Genomic DNA, 19497 nt, shown 5'->3' on the forward strand with positions numbered 1-19497 from the left:
TACGGCTCATTTAGTAAAATACTCATTAACTTAAAAAAATTTTTTTCCTAGCTTTAACAAAATAAACTGACAAAATTTCATTACACTGTGAGTCACAAAGGAATTCTCATGTAAGTCTGTCCCAGTAGAATAAACTATATAAAACTCCAAGTGACTTTAATGTGTTGGAATTTACTTGGTTCAGGCAAACTAAAATAGAACTTCATCAATTCACTCTTCTAAAAAAAAGTCTTCTCCAATGAAAATTCAGGCCATTCCCCTCTTATCTGACACCATTTCTTATTCCCACATAGCTAGCATGCTATGTTTGTCAATCAAAATGAAGACGGATGATAATTCATTACCCTGCCACAGAAAATCTATCTGGGCACGATAAGCAATGGAAACAAAGAGAAAGAATGTAGGCCTGAAACCAGCAGCTGATAAGTCCCAGCCACAAATCGAGACAATTTCTGAAAAGCTCGGTGCTGGTTTTTCAGAAGTCTCCCATCATCCCCATGCTCAGCATCATTTTAAAGACCATACACCTTAATAGTAACAATGCACAAATACTAGTCACCTACTGAGAAAAAAAGCAGCAGGTAACGCTTTTCAAAGACAGGAGTGTCAATTTAACCGATGCACAGTGATATCACCCAGTATCTGTCCTTCAGCTAGCTTTCCAAGGGCACATTCAAAGACAATTCACAGAAACAGGAGACAAAAGCAGGCATTTTCTAATTCCAGGAACATAAAAATAATTACAGAAGAAATTAAGATTGTATCAAAAGTTTAACAGCGGTTTCATTAGAAGGAAAAGAATTATGGCTGCGCTTTTTCTTCTTCTTTTTGATTCTCTAGCATTCCAACAACATCAGGGAGAGATGCACTTAAAAAAAAGTAATGAAAACACTCAGGTCCAAGGCTCAAAGAAGAAAGTGGCCCCAAAGTGGATCACACCCAAGTTAGGCTCCATACACCACACAGCTGACACACACTATCTGAAGCCACTGCTGGAGACACTCTTTTGAATGTATTTCTTTTTCCTCTTTTTCCATAACCCATTTCCTTCTTTCTCAACAAACACTGCCCTAGACCTCAGACCTGTCAGGATATTCCTAGCACACAGATTTACATAAAGAATTATCTTTTCTTAAAAATGCTCCAAACGAAACTGTCCCAACAGGCTCCGGGCTAGCCAGCCCGGCGAGAAAGATGACAAGAAAAAAGAAACACAGGATAAGCGGGAAATGGGAACAACTTCTGGTCTTCCTTGTCCTTCTTGTCTTATCTGTCGGGAGTATCTAGTTTCAATGACTCATTGGTCAGGTCCTATCACCATTTTCAGGTGCACATGAGGCAGATCAACCATTACCTATGTCAAAAAGCAATCTAACGTTTTTGAAAGAATTACACGATTTGTACTCTGTAGGCAGACATCCTCACTAATACTAGAAAGGGTAAAGCTTTTCAGCTCCTATGCAATCTATCTTCAAAATGACAAAAATAAGGATACAGACTCAAAAGGTGATCTCAAATAGACTATTTCCAGTTTCTGATCCTGACGGACTTTCAGTAAATTTCTATCGCAAGGTTTCCTCAAGTCCACATTCTTCAGGAGCCATATTCATCTCTTCCAGCTTTTCCTTAATGGTATCAACCAAACCAAGAGCTAAACCTTTTACATCCACCGCCAAAAACAAAACTGCCCACATTTTTGTCAAGTCCATAACCCAATGTGAAGCTGATTTTCTCCAGCTGCTTTTGTCATTAAGGATCTGCTACCTAAGGGAAAGTAGGGAAGTACCTTCAAGGATGTTGTGAAACCTAAACCTTCCAAAACAGATCAACAAGGCTTTCTCTTCTCCAATGAGCTTCACATGCAATCGATTTCTGAAAAACAGGCATTATGCCACATTAAGTGACACTTAAATCATGATACTGTTCACTTTTGTGCGAACAGAACGGGGATGTAGTATCAGTACGTCACATTCTAAATATAGCCCACTTAGAGAGTTCTGTCTGGATCCCAATAGTTGCAGTTCCTTTATATCTGAGTACTTCATCCTGGGGAACTCAAAATATTGGCATAGGTCTTTGTGTCAGGGTCCTCACTACAGTTAACGCCAGTCTGCGCAGTAAAACATTTGCTAGTTATTCAGCAAATCCCAGCAGCTGGAATGGCACTTGAACTAAAGACGAATGTGAGCACAGCTGTTGCTACTGGACTAAATTTAAAGGGAGAGGATCTGAGTTCAACGGCTACCCTGCCCTTTGCCGTGCCTGAGCCTTGGTTTCTTCACTCACGGCACAGACAGATCAAGCATCCAGCTATCCAACACGGTGAATGGGAGGCTCAAGTGAGCTCAGACAAATGCGAACACTCAATAAACTCATAAAGCACTCCATAAATGTTTCAAGCGTCTTAAATTAACTATCTCTTTACACATTTAGCTTATGAAGTAGACAAAGGGGCAATCCTTGCCTTTCTTTACATGTTCATACGCTTAACTAAACAAAAACACCCTCAAGTTATTTCCTCCAGCATGCATTATGTGGTATCATTAACAATGTTAAGAATATTTGCTGAAGCATGGAACAATCTAGAAAAAATAGAAACACCTTAAATTATAATCATTATACTATGTAACACTTTTATGTAATAAAAAAATTTTTAAAGAAAAAAATTTTAAGGTGTTTTGTGGTATTCAAAGTCTTATTTTTGAAAATCCAAATGAATACACAAGTTTTAGAAGTATGGCCTTATGATGGGAGTTAGTGCCCTTATGAGAACACAAATGACTTAGAACATAGAGGTCATTTAATGATGGTTCACTTAAGATCTTTCAATGTAAGGGGCACCTGGGTGGCTCAGTCGGTTGAGCGGCCGACTTCGGCTCAGGTCATGATCTCACGGTCTGTGAGTTCAAGCCCCACGTCGGGCTTTGTGCTGACAGCTCGGAGCCTGGAGCCTGTTTTGGATTCTGTGTCTCCCTCTCTCTGACCCTCCCCCGTTCATGCTCTGTCTCTCTCTGTCTCAAAAATAAATAAACGTTAAAAAAAATTTTTTTTAAAAAAAGATCTTTCAATGTAAATTTTACCCCAAAAGAAAATTCCTCTCAACAAACACTAAACTCTAGTTAATAAGACACATGGTAAATATTTAGGGTTGAAGCGAGTGATATCTGCTGCTTATTTTGAAATGCATCCACCCTCCCAAAAAAAGATGTAACAATAAATAAAGGAATGGATAAAGCATAGTAGGAGATAAAGTATAATCAAATATTAGTAGTGGAATCCAGGTAGTAAGTACATGAGTGTTCACAGCAGAACTCTCTTCAACTTTTCTGTATGTTTCAAAATGTGTACAATAAAGTGTTAGAAAAAATAACTGGTTGAGAAAGGTAGATAACCAAGGGAACAAAAGACATGGGAACTGGGAATTTCAACCAAAATCTTGATTTTTACTGTAATCACGGTACAGAAGAATACCAATAGTTATGTATACATTAGAAAGATTATAGGCAAAGGAGAGAATGGCTCCACTGCTGGCTAGAAGACAAAGAAATGAAGAGGGAAAGGCAGGGGAGGAGCAAAGCGGCAGCAGAGGGAGGTAGGGAAGGAGGTAGGGAGGCATGAGGGAAGGTAGGCAGGTAGGCAAGAGGAAAGAATCAACAGTTAAAGACATCAATCCTGCAAATATCTAGATGAGATTCACAAAATGAATAAATCATTAACAGAATCTACGGAAAGAATAAAAGGTACATCTAGAAATTGAGGCTAAGTATAAAATGAAAATATGGGGGGCGCCTGGGTGGCTCAGTCAGTTGAGCGTCTGACTTCAGTTCAGGTCATGATGTCAAGGTTTCTGAGTTTGAACCCCATGTCTGGCTCTGTGCCGACAGCTTGACTCTGGAGCCTTCTTCAGATTCTGTGGCCCTCTCTCTTTGCCCCTCCCCCGCTCACGCTCTGTCTCAAGAATAAACAAACGTTAAAAAAGAAAGATGGAAAGAAGGAAAGAAAATACGCATATATGAGGCAAAACTGGAAGACCTGGCAGAACATGAAAGGTAGATGTTAAACACAAACTAAATCTCAGGAGAATATTAAAACCTAGAATGGTTAAATTAAGCTTACATTTTACAAAATACAATGCTTATTATATTTCTTATATTTTATATTTCCATGAGAACCTGTATAATCACATCTCCAACTTCCACATTCAGTAGTCCTAAGAATTAACAAAAATTTAAAGTCTCCTATTTTGAATACATACTGTTCACATACACCCAAAACAACTGCAAATCTTTCCATTTCCTACTTTCATAAAGATGACATACAGTGGTTGCACTTCCTTCCTTGCTAACCATGTTTAAATAAATTAGCTCTAATGGGCTGTATGTTTGACATGATTTACAATACTATTTTCATCAACTGTGCAGAACCCATATTAGGAAGATGTGCTCTTAACCAACAACTGTATTCTCAGTATGCCCTGAGAAGCAAACCATTTTCTAGTATCAAATTCTCTCCTTTTCCTATGCCTTTTAAAAAGTATGTCAGTGTGTCAACTATACTCAAAAAAAAAAAAAAAAAAACAACAACAACAAAAAAAAACCCCAGAAATGTTATGTGTAGACATACACTCAGAGGATGAAAGGAAGGGAGAGAAAATTACATATTGCTGAGGACAGGTCAGACTTAAAAGCACGCCATAAAGCAGAACAGAAAAAAACAAACAAACAAACAAACAAAAAAAAACCAAAGTATTAGGGAGAATAACAGAACCTTAGGCAGCAAAAAACAAAGATAAAACCAAACACTAGGAAGATATAGGGAAGCATGCAGTAAAGATGTGATTTTTTTCTAATGTTTATTTATTTATTTTGACAAAGAATGTGAGCGAGCAGGGGAGGGGCAGAGAGAGGGAGAGAATCCCAAGCAGGCTCTGCACTGCCAGCACAGAGCTCGATGCGAGGCTTTATCTCACGAAACCTGACACTCAACCAACTGAGCCAGCCAGGCGCCCCCCACATATCCTTTCCTAATGGTGTTCTCTGAAGCACAAAAGCTTTTATTTTGAGGAAGTCAGTTTACCTATTTTTTCTTTTGTTGTTTCATTCAATTTGATGTCATTCCTAGAAAAGCACTGCCTAATATCTCAATGACGTATTCCTGTTTTCTTCTCAGAGTTGTACAATTTCAGCTCTTACTTTTATGTCTATGATCCATTTAGAGTTAATTTTTATATATGGTCTGAGGCATGGTACCAACACTATTCTTTTGCCTGTGGATGTCAACTTGTTCTAGTACCATTTGTTGAAAAGACTATTCTTTCTGCAACTGAATGGTCTTGGCAGCCTTGTCAAACACCAACTGACCCCAAAAGTAAGGGTTTATGCGTGGACCCTCCATTCTATTCCACTGATCTATCTATATCCATATCAACATAAACATCCTTCTGTCAGTATCATGCTGTCTTGATTACTGTAGCTTTGCTACAGTTTTATTTTTTACCTTTTAATGTTTGTTTATTTTTGAGAGAGAAAGCAAACACAAGCAGGGGAGGAACAGAGAGAAAGAGGGACAATGGATCCAAAACGGGCTCTGAGCTGTAAGCCCATAGCCTGATGTGGGGCTTGAACTCATGAATCATGAGATGATGACCTGAGCTGAAGTCAGATGCTCAACCGACTGAGCCACCCAGGCATCCCTACAGTAAGTTTTAAAACTGGGACGAGTGAGTCAACTTTGTTCTTCTTAAGATTTTGGTGCCTTATATTTCCAAATAAATTTTAGGATTAACGTGTCACTTTAAAAAAAAGAAAAGCAGCTGGGATTTTGATAGGGATTACATTAAATCTATAGTTCACTTTGGGAAATATTACCATCTTAACAATATTAAGATTCCAATCAATTAACATGGGATTTATTCAGACCTTTAATTCTATTCTATGTTTTGTGATTTTCAATGAGTAATTCGCATACTTCTTTTATTAAATTTATTCCTATATCACAGGGGTCACTTTAAAGCTCAAATAGACATAAAAGTTTCTATAAAATGTAAAATGCTATGGAAATATGTGATACCGCCGACACTAAAAAACAAAATATCTAAAATCACGATAGGCAAAAGAGAAGGTAGTGAAGTACAGAATTCAGAAGTATATCCCATGGCTAAGGTTAATCTTAATTGAGCCACAGGTGGGTGAGGGAATTGCATATTTTCAAACACAAATATAATCCAACACTACATCTATATACTTAGTAGGAAGGCATTTTTCACTATTTCTAATTTACTAGACATGTGGCAACAATAAAAGGAACTGGAAATCCTTTTCCTGAACTAATACAAGTGTATGTTTTCTTTGTGGAGCAGATAGAGTTACTACTGAAATACTTCTTCCGTCAAAAGAAATGAAAATCAAAACCAACATGATACAAGTGTGCTAACTAACCTGCGTTACTGATAATACAATAGATGGGGCCAGAATTAAGCCCCGAAGGAGAAAAGAACTTAAATTAGCCTTAGACCTTTCTAATTCTAATTCTAATTCATCACTAAGATGAATTCTATTGACAATACTTATACTAACTATATTCTAATAAAAAAAAGTAAAACTTAAAACACAGTGCAAGAGGAAAAATCACTTATCAAAAATTGATAAGTATGATCATTTTAATTTCTTTTTAGTAAAACCACACACAAAACTGAAAATGACCTGAATTGACAGCAATAGCTTTAAGTCAAGGCCAATCAACATGATGTAATAAATTGTGGTAGTAGAAAACTCATGGAAAGGAAGCAAAGACAAGGACATATTTTGATATTATGCCCATAAGGTACAAAAAGATAACAAAACCATATATACGGTATGACTGCGAATATGTAAAACCTCATACACACGAATAATGAAGAACATAGGCAATATATATAAAACAGAATTTTCCTTTTTTCATAAGCTTTATATATTGTGAAAAAACATTTTATCAAAAAATGATTTAAATTAAAAGCTACAATTATGGGCTAATTCATAGTATGAAAATATAAACTTAAAGGACTAACCAACTTTGAAATTATATTAATAAACTGATAAAGAGGAAAGATTTATTTAATCTGTCAGAGCAACTGCAAAGTAAGACTGTAAAAATTTATGTTGGTCATCTCTGGTAAAACTATAATTTTCCAACAGATTTCCCAGTAACCATCACTTTTATAGGCATAATGAAATTCTAAGTAAGTGGGAAACACATTGCTAATTTTAAATAGAATGAGCACCACTGGATTAACTCTGAAAATTAAAAATCTGACTTGCATCAAGTCAAAATTAGAACAAAGAAGCAAGCATTAATTCCTCTAAAGTCCTGGGGAAAAGCACTAATTTTTAAGCCTACAACTTTCATTATCAAAGCAAAATCCTTTGAAATTTTCAGCTTTTCCTGAAGACCTTCATTCTATGAACGCTTCTACCCATGTAGCTCACTGAGTGGAAAATACAATAGTAGCGACTTGAGATGCTCTTGGAGTAGAAAGGGAGAGGCCAACATCTCTCTTGAGCCATGTTGGTCAGGTTTGTATAGCTTAAACCTGTCTTACAAAGGGCAAAGTAATGCCCTGAAATGGTAGGCAACACACCAATCAGGCCCATAAAAGGGAGAAGTCAACAAGGTATCATGCAACGTAAGTTCAATGTTCACAAGGGAAGATCAGAGAAGAGAGCCGAGCTGACAGTACAGCTGCGAGTAGCCAATCCACGTGCCATTCCAATTAAAGCCACACGCCATGAGCTCCACCTGACATTCACGACTTCTGCTCCAAAAAGACCTCACGTCAACACGTGGGTGGCTCCTTTGCATACAAATTAAGAGAAACTGACCCTCCTCCCACAGAAACTTCCCCAGAAGTTACGGACATGAGACGCCAGATTCAAAGGGTCTACAGAATGCTCAACACAAGTCCTGAGTCAATACCAAGGTGTTTCGTAGTGAATTACCACAGTGAATTTCAAACACCGAAGACAAGGATGATTTGACAAGCTTCCGTGGGTGGGAAAATAAGGTTACACAGAAAGGATTAACAATCAGAATGGCTTTAAACCCTCAAAAGTAATTCTGGAAACAAGAAGACAATAGACCGATGCCGTCAAACTTCTGAAGGAAGACTGGCATAGGCTACTTGCCAGTCAAACCATTCTATTCTCATATGTGACAAATAAAGGCCTTTTCAGACATGCAAGGTCTCAAAAACTTACCTCTTTGATATCCTTTGTCAATAAGCTACTAGAAGATATGCTTCATAAAAGAAAAGAGAAACTCAAAGGAGCAGTCTATTCCACAGTCACGCAGGGACTCACGCACCTTCCACTGCTTCCCCACTCACAACGGACACAGACGTGAGTGAGACATACACTTGAACTGTATTAAAGAAGGTTAGGCTATCCTGACTAACAGACAGAACAACGTGGTAGAGCTAATCCACTTTTCAAAACTAAACCACACATTGATTAGAAATACAAGTATGGAGGGGAGAATGGGACTGCAGACTTGGGCGGGGAATGGTCCCAAGAAGAGTGATTAACTAACACGTAAAATGGTATTGTGATTGCCTGGAGCGGAAGGCGCGCATTACAGAACACATACAGGAACTCCTAGGATAATTATAATGCCGTTTCCTGACCTAGGCAGCGAGACACAGATGCTCATCGTATTGTTCTTCCTCAAACTGTATTTTTGTTTTATATTTTTCTGTATTTCAAAAACTATCTTATTCAAAAGAAATTAGAGAGATAGGATGAGGCATTTGAAAAATCTCCCGGAGGGGTGTTTGGGTGGCTCAGTCAGCTAAGCACCCCACTCTTGATTTTGGTTCAGTCATGAATCTCATAGTTCATGAGATTGAGCCCCACGTTGGGCTCTGAGCTGACAGCAATGAGCCTGCTTGGGATTTTCTCTCCCTCTCTCTGTCTTTCTTTCTTTCTCTCTCTCCCTCTTTCTTTCTCTCTCTATCGCTCCCCAGCTCAGGCAAGTACCGTGCTGTCTGTCTCTCTCTCTCAAAATAAACAAACAAACAAACAAACAAACATTAAAAAAAAATCTGTTGGAGCACTTGGGAAAAGGAAGGTGAACAGAAAACTAAGCCAAAAAAAAAAAAAAAAAAAAAAGGGAACCCCCTGGAAACCCTCCTGGAAAAAACTGAAAGTTAAACAAGAAAGAAAACAATCATGGTAGAAAACCTGGCTGAACAGTAAACAATATTTATTTAGTTATGGTGAAAACACCAACTATTGATTTCAAATTGCAAAACTGGGATGTTGCAGAGAGGAGAAGTGGGAGGAAAATAATAAAATACAAAAGAACAATAAAACCACCAGTGATACCTCAATTGCACGCACGTTTTTCAAAGTATGTGTTACTTTGTAAGATGCTTCTTTTAACTGCATATGTATGTTTTTTAAACAAAAATGGTTTATAAAGTATGGGCTATTTTGTAATCAGCTATGGCAGACAGACTCTAAGGTGGCTCCCCACCATTATCCCCCCTCCTTCTGTTCCCATCTTTGTGTAAACACCTCCCAAAGAATGTGGCCAGGACCTGTGACTTGCTTCTAACCAACAGAATAGGACAAAGGTTATGAGATGTCATTCCCATGATTATGTTACCCTATATAAGACTAGCCAGCCAGCAGACTTGCTCTAGACTCTCCTTGATGATTTGACGACGTGGTTCCATCAGGAAATACCACAGGGCCAAGAAATTCACGTTGCCTCTAAGAGCTGAGAGCAGCCTTCAGGAGCTCGAAGACAGCCTCCAGATAACCTTTAGTTACCTTAAAGTGACTGCTAGTGAGCAAGAAGCTTCAGTCCAAAAACCACAAAGAAATTAATTCTGCCAAACCTTCCTCGGTGAGCCTGGAAGTGGATTTTATCATGTAAGTCTCCAGGAGAGAATTCAGCCCAGCCAACACTTCAATGGCAATCTCATAAGACCCTATGCAGAGGACTCTGCTCAGCCATGCTCAGATTCCTGCCTCATAGAGACTGTAGGATAATAAATGTGTGTTGTTTTAAGCTGCTAAATTTGTTACACTTGTTACACAACACAGAAAACAAGTGCAACAGCTTTTAAAACTCTGGATGAATAAACCCAGCAAAGGGTACAGGGATAAAAAAATCAACACAAAAAAGCCAGTTGCATTTCTATACACTAGCTATGAACAATCCAAAAAGGAAATTAAGAAAACAATTACATTTACAATAGTATCAAAAAGAATAAAATACTTAAGGAAAAAACTTAACCAAGGAGCAAAAGACCTGTACACTAAAAATTACAAAACGTCGCTGAAAGAAAAAAAGAGACATAAATAAATGGAGAGCCACCCTGTGTTCAAAGACTGGAAGACTTACCACTGTTAAAATGTTAACACTACCCAAAGTGATCTACAGATTCGATGTACTCTCTATCAAATCCCAATGACATTTTCTGCAGAAATAGAAAAACCCATCCTAAAACTAAAATTCACATGGAATCTTAAGGGACCCTGAAGAGCCAAAACAATCTTGAAAAAGAAGAACAAAGTAGAGGTATCACACTTCCTGATTTCAAAACTTAACTAGAAAGCTACAGTAACCAAAACTGTGTTACTGGCATATACCACAAACAAAAAATAACTCACAGTAGATCAAAGAAATAAGGGTAAGCTAAAACTATAAAACTCTTAGGAAAAAACATACGTGAAAACTTAACGACACTGGATTTGGCAATGATTTCTTGGATACAATGCCAAAAGCCCAGGCAACAACAACAACAAAAAAAGTAGATAAACTGGACTTTATCAAAATAAAACCTCTGTGCATCAAGAGAAAAAAGTGACCCACGGAATGGGAGAAAATATTTGCAAATCGTACATCTAATAAGGGATTAATATCCAGAATACCTACAGAACTCCTAAAATTCAACAACAACAACAACAACAACAAAAACAACCCAAATCAAATCCAGGCAAAGGACCTGAATAGATATTTCTCCAAAGAAGATCTATAAATGGCCAAGCAGCACAAGAAAAGATGCTACACATCACTAGTTATTCGGGAAACGCAAACCAAAACCACGCTGAGATACCATCTCACACCCATTAGAATGGCCATTATTTAAAAAAAATAACAAGTGTGTCAAAGATGCAGGAAACCAGAATCCCTGTACACTGCTCTTTGGACTATGAAATGATCATCTGCTCTGGAAATTTTTGGCCATTCCTCAAAAAATTAAACATAGCAGTGCTATGCGATCCAGCAATTCCACTTATGGGTACACACCCAAAAGAAATGAAAGCAGGAACTCAAATAGATATTTACATACTTGTTTTCATAGACAGCAGCACGATGCACCACAGCCAAAAGGTAAAAGCAAATCAAGTACCCATCAACAGATAAAGGGATAAACAGGATATGGAATATTACTCAGCCTTAAAAAGGAGTTAAATTCTCATGCATGCTAATGAACTTTGAGAACACTGCACCAAGTGGAATAAGCCAGACACAAAACAGAGATACATCATTCTGCTTACATGAAGTACTTAGAGTATCAAATTCATAGTGACAGAAAGTTGAACAGTGGATGTCAGGTGCAATGGGGAAGGAGGAGTTATTTTTTTAATGGGCACAGTTTTAGTTTGGGATGATGAGAAAGTTCTGGAGATGGATGGTGGTGAAGGTTGCACAACAATGTGAACGTACTTAACACCACTGAATTATACACTTAAAGTAATTAAAATGGTAAATTTTATACTATGTACACATTTTTTAATTTTCTTAATGTTTATTTTTGAGAAAGAGAGAGACAGAGCGTGAGCGGGGGGAGGGGCAAAGAAAGAGGGAGACACCGAATCCGAAGCAGGCTCCAGGTTCTGAGCTGTCAGCACAGAGCCCAACACAGGGCTCAAACTCACCAGCCATGAGATCATGACCTGAGCTGAAGTCTGATGCTTAACCAACTGAGCCAACCAGGCGCTCCTATATTATGTATATTTTAATGTACTTTTAAAAAAAATCGGATAGACAGCAAAGGGTGAGTTGGGTAAGACAGGAGGACAGTGACTCTCTACTTCGATGTGGCAATATCCACGAGAGGGGAAAAGACATCCAGTGTAAAACTGAATTGTTTTTCTATCTTTAGTCCTATAATCCTTGGGTCACTTAAACAAAACCATTTTTTTAAGCTTTTTTTAATAGCAACAACATGTATACTTACTAATTGTATTATTTATTGTTACAAATTAGTTAAACCATTTAACAGGGAAATAGGGGAGCCCATGTGGCTCAGTAGGTTTTGCGCCTAACTCTTGATTTCCATCCAGGTTATGATCTCACGGTTCATAGGATGGAGCCCCACGCTGGGCTCTGAGCTGACAGCAAGGAGCCTTCTTGGGATACTCTCTCCCTCTCTGTTCCTCCCCTGTTAGCATATGCTCGTGTGCTCTCTCAAAATAAATAAACTTAAAAAAAAATCAGAGAAGTAAATATTTTAACATCCTAATCCTCTGCGTACAGTATACTGTATTTTACTTAGACAACAGAGACCCAAAAGAGTGCCCCTGGCTGTTAAAATGTTTCTACTTAGGAAAGTAGGGTCTATAGAAGAAAAACAAAGTGATCCGAACAAGGAACTTTAAAATTAGTTTCCTAAACAGTAAAGCTTTGTTATATCAAAATTAGTTAAGGGGCACCAGGGTGGCTCAGTTGGTTAAGCATCAGACTTCAGCTGAGGTCATGATCTCACAGTTCGTGGGTTTGAGCCCCGTGTTGGATTCTGTGCTAACAGCTCAGGGCCTACAGCCTGCTTCAGATTTTGTGTCTCCCCCTTTCTCTATCCCTCCCCCACTTACTCTCTCTCTCTCTCTCTCTCTCTCTCTCAAAAAATAAATATTAAAAAAATTTTTTTTAAACACTAGTTAAGAGTTTGGTGTTCATAATGGAAAAAAAAAAAAAACCAAAAACTAAGATATACAAGGTTCAAAGTGAAAACAATGAAAGAGATGAACTACAATTCTTTAAGAAGGGTTTTAATATTTCACTCCTGAGAAAATAAAAACACCCTGGGGTGCCTGGGTTGCTCAGCTGGTTGAGCGTCTGACTCTAGCTTTCAGCTTAGGTCATGACCCCAAAGTCATGGGATCCAGCCCTGGTTGGGCTGCACACTGAGCATAGAGCCTGCGTGGGATTCTCTCTCTCCCTCTGCCCCAATCCCCTGTTCAAGATCCCTCTCTCTCTAAAATAAAAAAATTAAAATATATATACAAAATTTTTAAAAACCCTGTTACACACTTTGTACTCAAACGCTTTTCCCAACCTCTTCTCCTCTTTTCCACTCTCTCTGCTCTGCCCTATCCTCCCCTTCCCTCCTCACCCTCCCCACCCCCTTTTTTTCTGGTAGGGGAAGGCTGAAACAGGGAAGGGATAATAGGAATAAACCAGAAATAGGAATAGGAAAAAAAGGAAAAATACTCCAGTTTATTTTTTTTCCTCACATTGACTACAGTACTAAATACACCATCATTATCAAATGCAAATAATTCACATTTCTGAGGGCAAGGAAAAACTAAATTTCTTGGAGTTACGACCTAATGTAAAGCAGAAGAAAGGAAACCATCTGCAGGCTTTCCGTCTGCAAATTAAATGTGCATCGTACACCAAATTCTTCAAACAACCTTGACTGTAATGTAATACAAGGCTGCAGTTTAATATGGTGAAATGAACCTTGGTGGAGCACTAACCCTTTAAACAGCTTTCTAGCCTAAGAAGTGAAATCAGTCAAAGAACTTGAAACTCAAGTGCCTCATTCACTAAGTATAGAAAACAGCAAGGTTTTCGTGAGAAAGCACATGATACCCAGAGGCAGCTGTGCTGGGATACAGCATCTGGTAACAGCCACAAGTTATTTTTAAAGAGATAACTTCACGATAATGTACATGAGACTGTAGCAGTTCTATGGGAAGAAGACAATGAGAATTTGGCAAGAAGCTAATTTCTCTGTGTGAACTCAAAATAAGCTTATAAAACAGCTCATCATTCCCAGTGTCCTTTTGATCCAAAGACACGTGTGCAGGTCTCTGAATTGCACTAGTTCAACAAGGGTCACGGCCACCCTATGCCAGTATCAGCAATGGTTTTCCCCTGTCATAAAACATCTAATCACTCTTACAACCAGAACATGATATCAATGCCGGTACAATCCTGAGCTCCTCCTTGTGCACGTTTTTCTAAAACACTTCCCTCGTTAGTTCTCCTTAATCGTGCTCTGAAAAGAGGAGGGCAAAAAGAAAAAAAGAAAATGATCCTAGAATATGCACGCAAAGCAGATTTTCACCCCAAAACTTAGACTTAATCTTCTGAAAGCAAATGTCCTTCGTAAGCTCACTCTTCTGTGGTTGCCACTTTTCCTAAACCGCAGGCCTTCCTGACTTGCAGCAGGGGCCAGGACAGATTACGGTTCTGTGGTAGGTTCTGTCAGATGAGCTTTGACAAGGCCTCAAAATAGATCCTGGGCACCAGCCAGAGAAACTGCCACTCACAAGTTCCAACTTGATCATCATACATTAGCCCCTCTGTACTTTTTTTTTTTTCCTCCAGTCTCTATCATTTTAAAAGGACAGAGGTTCTCAACCTCCTTCCTCTTGTTCATGAGTGAACGGTGCAGTACAGAAATTAAAACCGTAAACCCTTAATTTGCTCACAAACACTCTGCAGAATAAAAACTGAATTTGTACCTACCCCCTGCCTTGGGAAATTAATCCATCAACAGCACTATGGTTTACAAAAGGATTTTTGAATCTCAAACTCTACCAAGGTTTATTTTATTACGAATAGACTAGGATGTGGACGGTGAAGGAAGACAGAAGGTGGGCTATTTATTTCCCATGACTAATATAGTAGCAGACTTCGTTAGAGCAAGAAGTTAAACTATATACGATATTTTTAATTGACACCAGTCATAAAATCCTAAAACAACCCACTACAAAAGGTATTCATTTAACTCTTGCCAAATATAACATCAGTTTTCAAGCTACAGTATTTTTAGCCTTACCACTACAAATAAAATTAACCACCTGTCACTCTAAAATGTTTAAGACCGCCTTATACAATACATTTTAGTATTTTTTAAAATAGAGAAGATAAAGAATCCAAAGTAATTAAGAGTTCCTTTCTCCTTCCACAAGGTTGAGAAAGTTAACTATTATAAAATAAAGTCCAATATAAGATGGAAATAAATTTATACATTTTCACAACTTAAGCCCCAACTTTGCAATCACTCTTTCAGAAATATATTCAATATACATACTTATGGACTAGTGCAAAGACTTAAATACTAGTTGTTCACTATAGCAGCATTTGTAGAAAGCTAAAACAATCTAAATGTCTGTTAACAAGGAATGGTAAAATAAATCACGGAAAATGAATAAATTATGGTTCATCTACACTACCCAGGGCATTCAGTCTTTTTTAAAAATCAGGTGGGGGCTCCTGGTTGGCTCAGTCAGTTAAGCATCAACTTTGGCTCAGGTTATGAACTCATGGTTTGTGAATTCAAGCCTTGTGATGAGCTCTGCGCTGACAGCTCAGAGCCTGGAGCCTGCTTAGGATTCTGGGTCTCCCTCTCTCTCTCTCTGCCCCTCCCCCACTCACATTCTGTGAGTGTGCGTGTGTGTGTGTGTGTGTGTCTCAAAAATAAACATTAAAAATAAATAATCAGGTGGACATATGTGCAAATAAAGAAAAGTCTCTAAGATATATCAAGGGTAACAACGAAAGAAGATAACTCTCCTAAACAAAGCCAATTACATATGTAATAAAAAATTTGGAGGAGGACATACAGGAAACCACTCACAGTGGTTGCCTGGATTAGGGGGTGGGAGAGTAGAAAAGGGAAAAGGCTAGAAGTCTGTTGTGGAAAGAAGGCTTCTTTTGCACCATATAACATTTAAACTGTCGTTATCAATTTTTTAAACTCCCACAAACATCTACTGCACCCATGAAGTGGGCATTCTCCTTCCGGGTACGCATGCCACGTCTTCCCCCTTCTCAACCACTTGTATCTACTGCTCTCCTGACCCAAACAAAAGCACACAAAAGCAAAGCTCAGAGTTCCCCCAAGAAACAGAATCCTCTCTCCAGCCCCCACCAGATAAAAAAATAATAGAACAAATGAAAAAGTAACACTTACGCCAAACCCAGTTTTTAGCCAATGTTTGATTCCTTTTAAATCTAGCCTAATTTACTGTAGGGCAGAAAGTTTTAAAAGTCAAAGTGCAACGTGCAACGCAAAAAAATCATTTCCAAAGGTGTCTATCTTAAAAGGAAAAATGGAGAAAAAGGGCAGATTTTGCTCAATACCTTCCTTCTGAAATTTTAAAAGTTAAGTTTTGAATGACGGTCATAAAGTCTATTGTTTGCAAACTGGATAAGGTAGTACGTTTTCCTGGTTAAAGGTCCATCTCTCCATTCAGAGTCTCCAGAAAGCAATCAACTACCCACAAGGAAAAGGCTATGAAACGGCCTCTATTTTGTAGGTGCAATGGATAGCGCTCCTCTGGTGAAGACGGAAGAACTGTATTTTCTCTTAAATGATCCTCATCAACATTCCCAGCATGCTGCAGAGAGAATTTCTTTTTCTATACATCATCAATTCTGTCCCTTTTCACACTAGGAGCAGGATAAACAATTCACAAAGAGCTTTGCAAGAAACAGCTCTCATTTCTAGTAAAGATCTGTTTTTGGTTTTGTTTTGAGAGAGAAAGAATCTATTTGCCAAATATACCCCCATATCAGTTTTTTCCTTCATTATGGAGATGCTTAAATCATAACAAAAGAAGGCTTCTGTTTTTTAATTATTATTTTTATTATTATTTAAATCCAAGTTAGTTAACATATGGTGTAATAATGATTTCCGGAATAGAATTTAGTGATTCATCACTTACGTATAACACCCAATGCTCATCCCAACAGGTGCCCTCCTTAATGCCCCTTGCCCATTTAGCCCATCACCCCCACCCAAAACCCATCCAGCAACCCTCAGTTTGTTCTCTGTATTCAAGAGTCTCTTATGGTTTGTCTCCTTCTCTGTTTTTATCTTATTTTTGAGAAAGAAGGCTTCTCTTGTATGTCTACCTATCAAGACTGTTAGTTACGGTGGTTTCCACAAGGGATTTTCCAAAAGGGAAACTGTTCACTGGGAACTGAAACTCCTAATTAAGTTACTATTAGCTGGAGAAAAATCAAAAGCAACATTAGGGAACACTCTGTATATAAGAATGGATAAGAAAATGAGATGCCAAAATTTAGCCAAAGAATTAAAGGAATCTGGTAAGCAAGACCAACTTACCATTACTTTGTAAGTAATAACTAAGGTTCTCTATAAATGAAAATCCAGGTAAAATAAGCTGAGTTCCAAAAAGAAAAGGAAAACAAGGTTAAGAGTATCAAGTATTCTGTGATTCAAAGTTATTTTGCTTAACATTTTTAAAGCCAAAAATGATCAAATTACACTTGAGCAATAAAAAGTTATTTCTAGTTTACAATGAATTCATTCCAATAATAAATCACAACCTCAATACACTTTCTTCTGTAACAGAACTTACGTAAGAACTCGGTATAGTCTCATTCCACATTTTTGAGGATTTGCAAAATAGGTGAGGCCTTTCACTCAAAAGACTACTTTGTAACTATGGATTCTTTCAGTAAACTTTTTTATATCTTTTCACTGACATTTATTTTGTTTCTAGACATCTTTAATTATCTTCTCACATCTGGCCAAAAAACAAAAAAAGGAGTGGGGGTAAAATTACCACAATATACTCAGGAACTAACAAACTATTCTGAAGCCAAACATTCTGCAAAAGTTCAATTAGGATTTCCTTATCACACTTCATAACAATAAATACCTACCAACAAACCTAACAAAGCATAATACAACACTTCATACAAAATGACTGAAAGCTTCTAATTAAACAGGCAGTAACAAACTTCTAGCTTTCCTCTCTATTCCAATCCTAAGATCCGTATCAATGATTCACAGCGTGACCTAACTTTCTAAATGAATCACTTTCTGAAATTCTTACTCCAACGTGAATCTAACACCAGGTCATCATCTCTACATTTGTTAAACAGAGGATAAACAGAAGTTAAGCAGGGTTCATTCGTCAAGACGCCCAAACCACAGCAAACCTCAAGTCTTTGCCAACTAACTTTTATCTGCAATTGCACCCTTATATACAGATTCATCCCCAAATAAAATAAAAATGTTATCCTGGGGGGAAAAATGTTATTCTAAACATTATGAACTCGCCCACCCGTACCCCGTTCACCGTCCCTCTGGTTCCATTTACTGCATCCACGTTCTCTTCCCATTGTGAGAACATAAAGTAATGGCTACTGTCCTTACATCTTCTCTTTCACCCAATTAAACTACTCTGCAGTTTTTGTTTATGGCAGAAATGCTGAGTCATTAAATGGAAACTCAAAGAAAATGAGCTACAAACAGTTAAAGTTTAGGACACAGTATTTCCCTAGCCGTTTCTCGGCAGCCTGGTATTTGTATCTCCCACGGCGGAAAAGTAGAGCAAACACTTGAACTTTTTTCCTCCCCTCTAAGAGAGGCAAAGAGGTGCGTTTCCATAGGTCCGCCAGCTTCCTGCTGGATATCCACAGGCAAGAGAAGCAGGCCTGACTGGAGCTGTATAACTTAACGATCTGGGTGTGAATAACGCCACATATTAGTCAAGCATTAACCCTGACACTCCTAGCAAGCGCCTGTTATGCCCGCGCTTCAGTTCGGGTCAAGGAGGAAGAAAGAAAAAAAAATCCCATAAAAATGCTACGCCCTCCACCGGCCTGACACCGTTCGCTGGGGTGTCGCGCTGGGGAGGAGATGAAGGAGCCCCGAACACCGGAGGCAAAAGGGACAGCGGCCCGATGTAATTTCTTCCACAATGGGAGAGACCCTTGCCCCCCGGCGCAGACGGAGGGTGCGCGTTAGAAATCAGGCGTGCTGCCGGCGAACGCGGTAGGCGGGGGGCGACCCCGACCCGGAGCCGGCGGGGAAGCCCGGCCCCCAGCAGGGGTCAGCGGCGGCGCGGGTCGCACGGGCTGCAGGCCGAACAGGGGCCTCCGGAGCCGGCGGGAGAAGCGGTCCTTACCTGTCCCTGGGCGCGGACTGTGACTGCGGCGCCGCCCGGGAAGGGCTGGGGCGCGCGGGTCGGCCGCCGGCACCCGGACGGGCGAAGAGCGAGGAGCGGAGGGCGAGGGGCGCGGACGGCGGACTGGCTCCCAGGCTCCCGCAGGCTTGCCCGGCCGGACGCAGCGGCTCCCGGCGCCCGCAGCGGGTCGCTCAGTCACGCCGGCGGCCCCGCGGCGCGGTGGCTGACACGGAGACAGCGGGAACCGGCCCCCGAGAGGAGCCGCAGCCCCAGCGGCAGCCGAAGGAGGCGAAGGAGGGGCGGGGCCACAGGGTCGGTGACCCGCTCACCC

The 19497-nt window shown here is 39.3% G+C and overlaps 1 protein-coding gene across 22 annotated transcripts in view; it reads right to left on the minus strand.

Moving 5' to 3' along the window:
- LRRFIP2 (LRR binding FLII interacting protein 2) overlaps positions 1-19473 on the minus strand; it is a 105714-nt gene extending 86241 nt beyond the window's left edge. For 6 of the 22 annotated variants that reach the window (XM_040479747.1, XM_040479739.1, XM_040479745.1 and 3 more), the window contains exon 1: positions 19167-19472. The gene's annotated coding sequence lies outside the window, so the exon portion shown is untranslated. Of the gene's footprint in view, positions 1-12345; positions 12365-14176; positions 14273-18326; positions 18446-19166 lie in introns of those variants that run through there. The other 16 variants (XM_040479756.1, XM_040479754.1, XM_040479755.1 and 13 more) reach the window with 10 other exon arrangements.
- Positions 19474-19497: the final 24 nt, after the last annotated feature.

Source organism: Herpailurus yagouaroundi, unplaced genomic scaffold, assembly GCF_014898765.1.
Source record: "Herpailurus yagouaroundi ecotype Mexico unplaced genomic scaffold, PumYag 159, whole genome shotgun sequence".
NCBI lineage: Eukaryota > Metazoa > Chordata > Mammalia > Carnivora > Felidae > Herpailurus > Herpailurus yagouaroundi.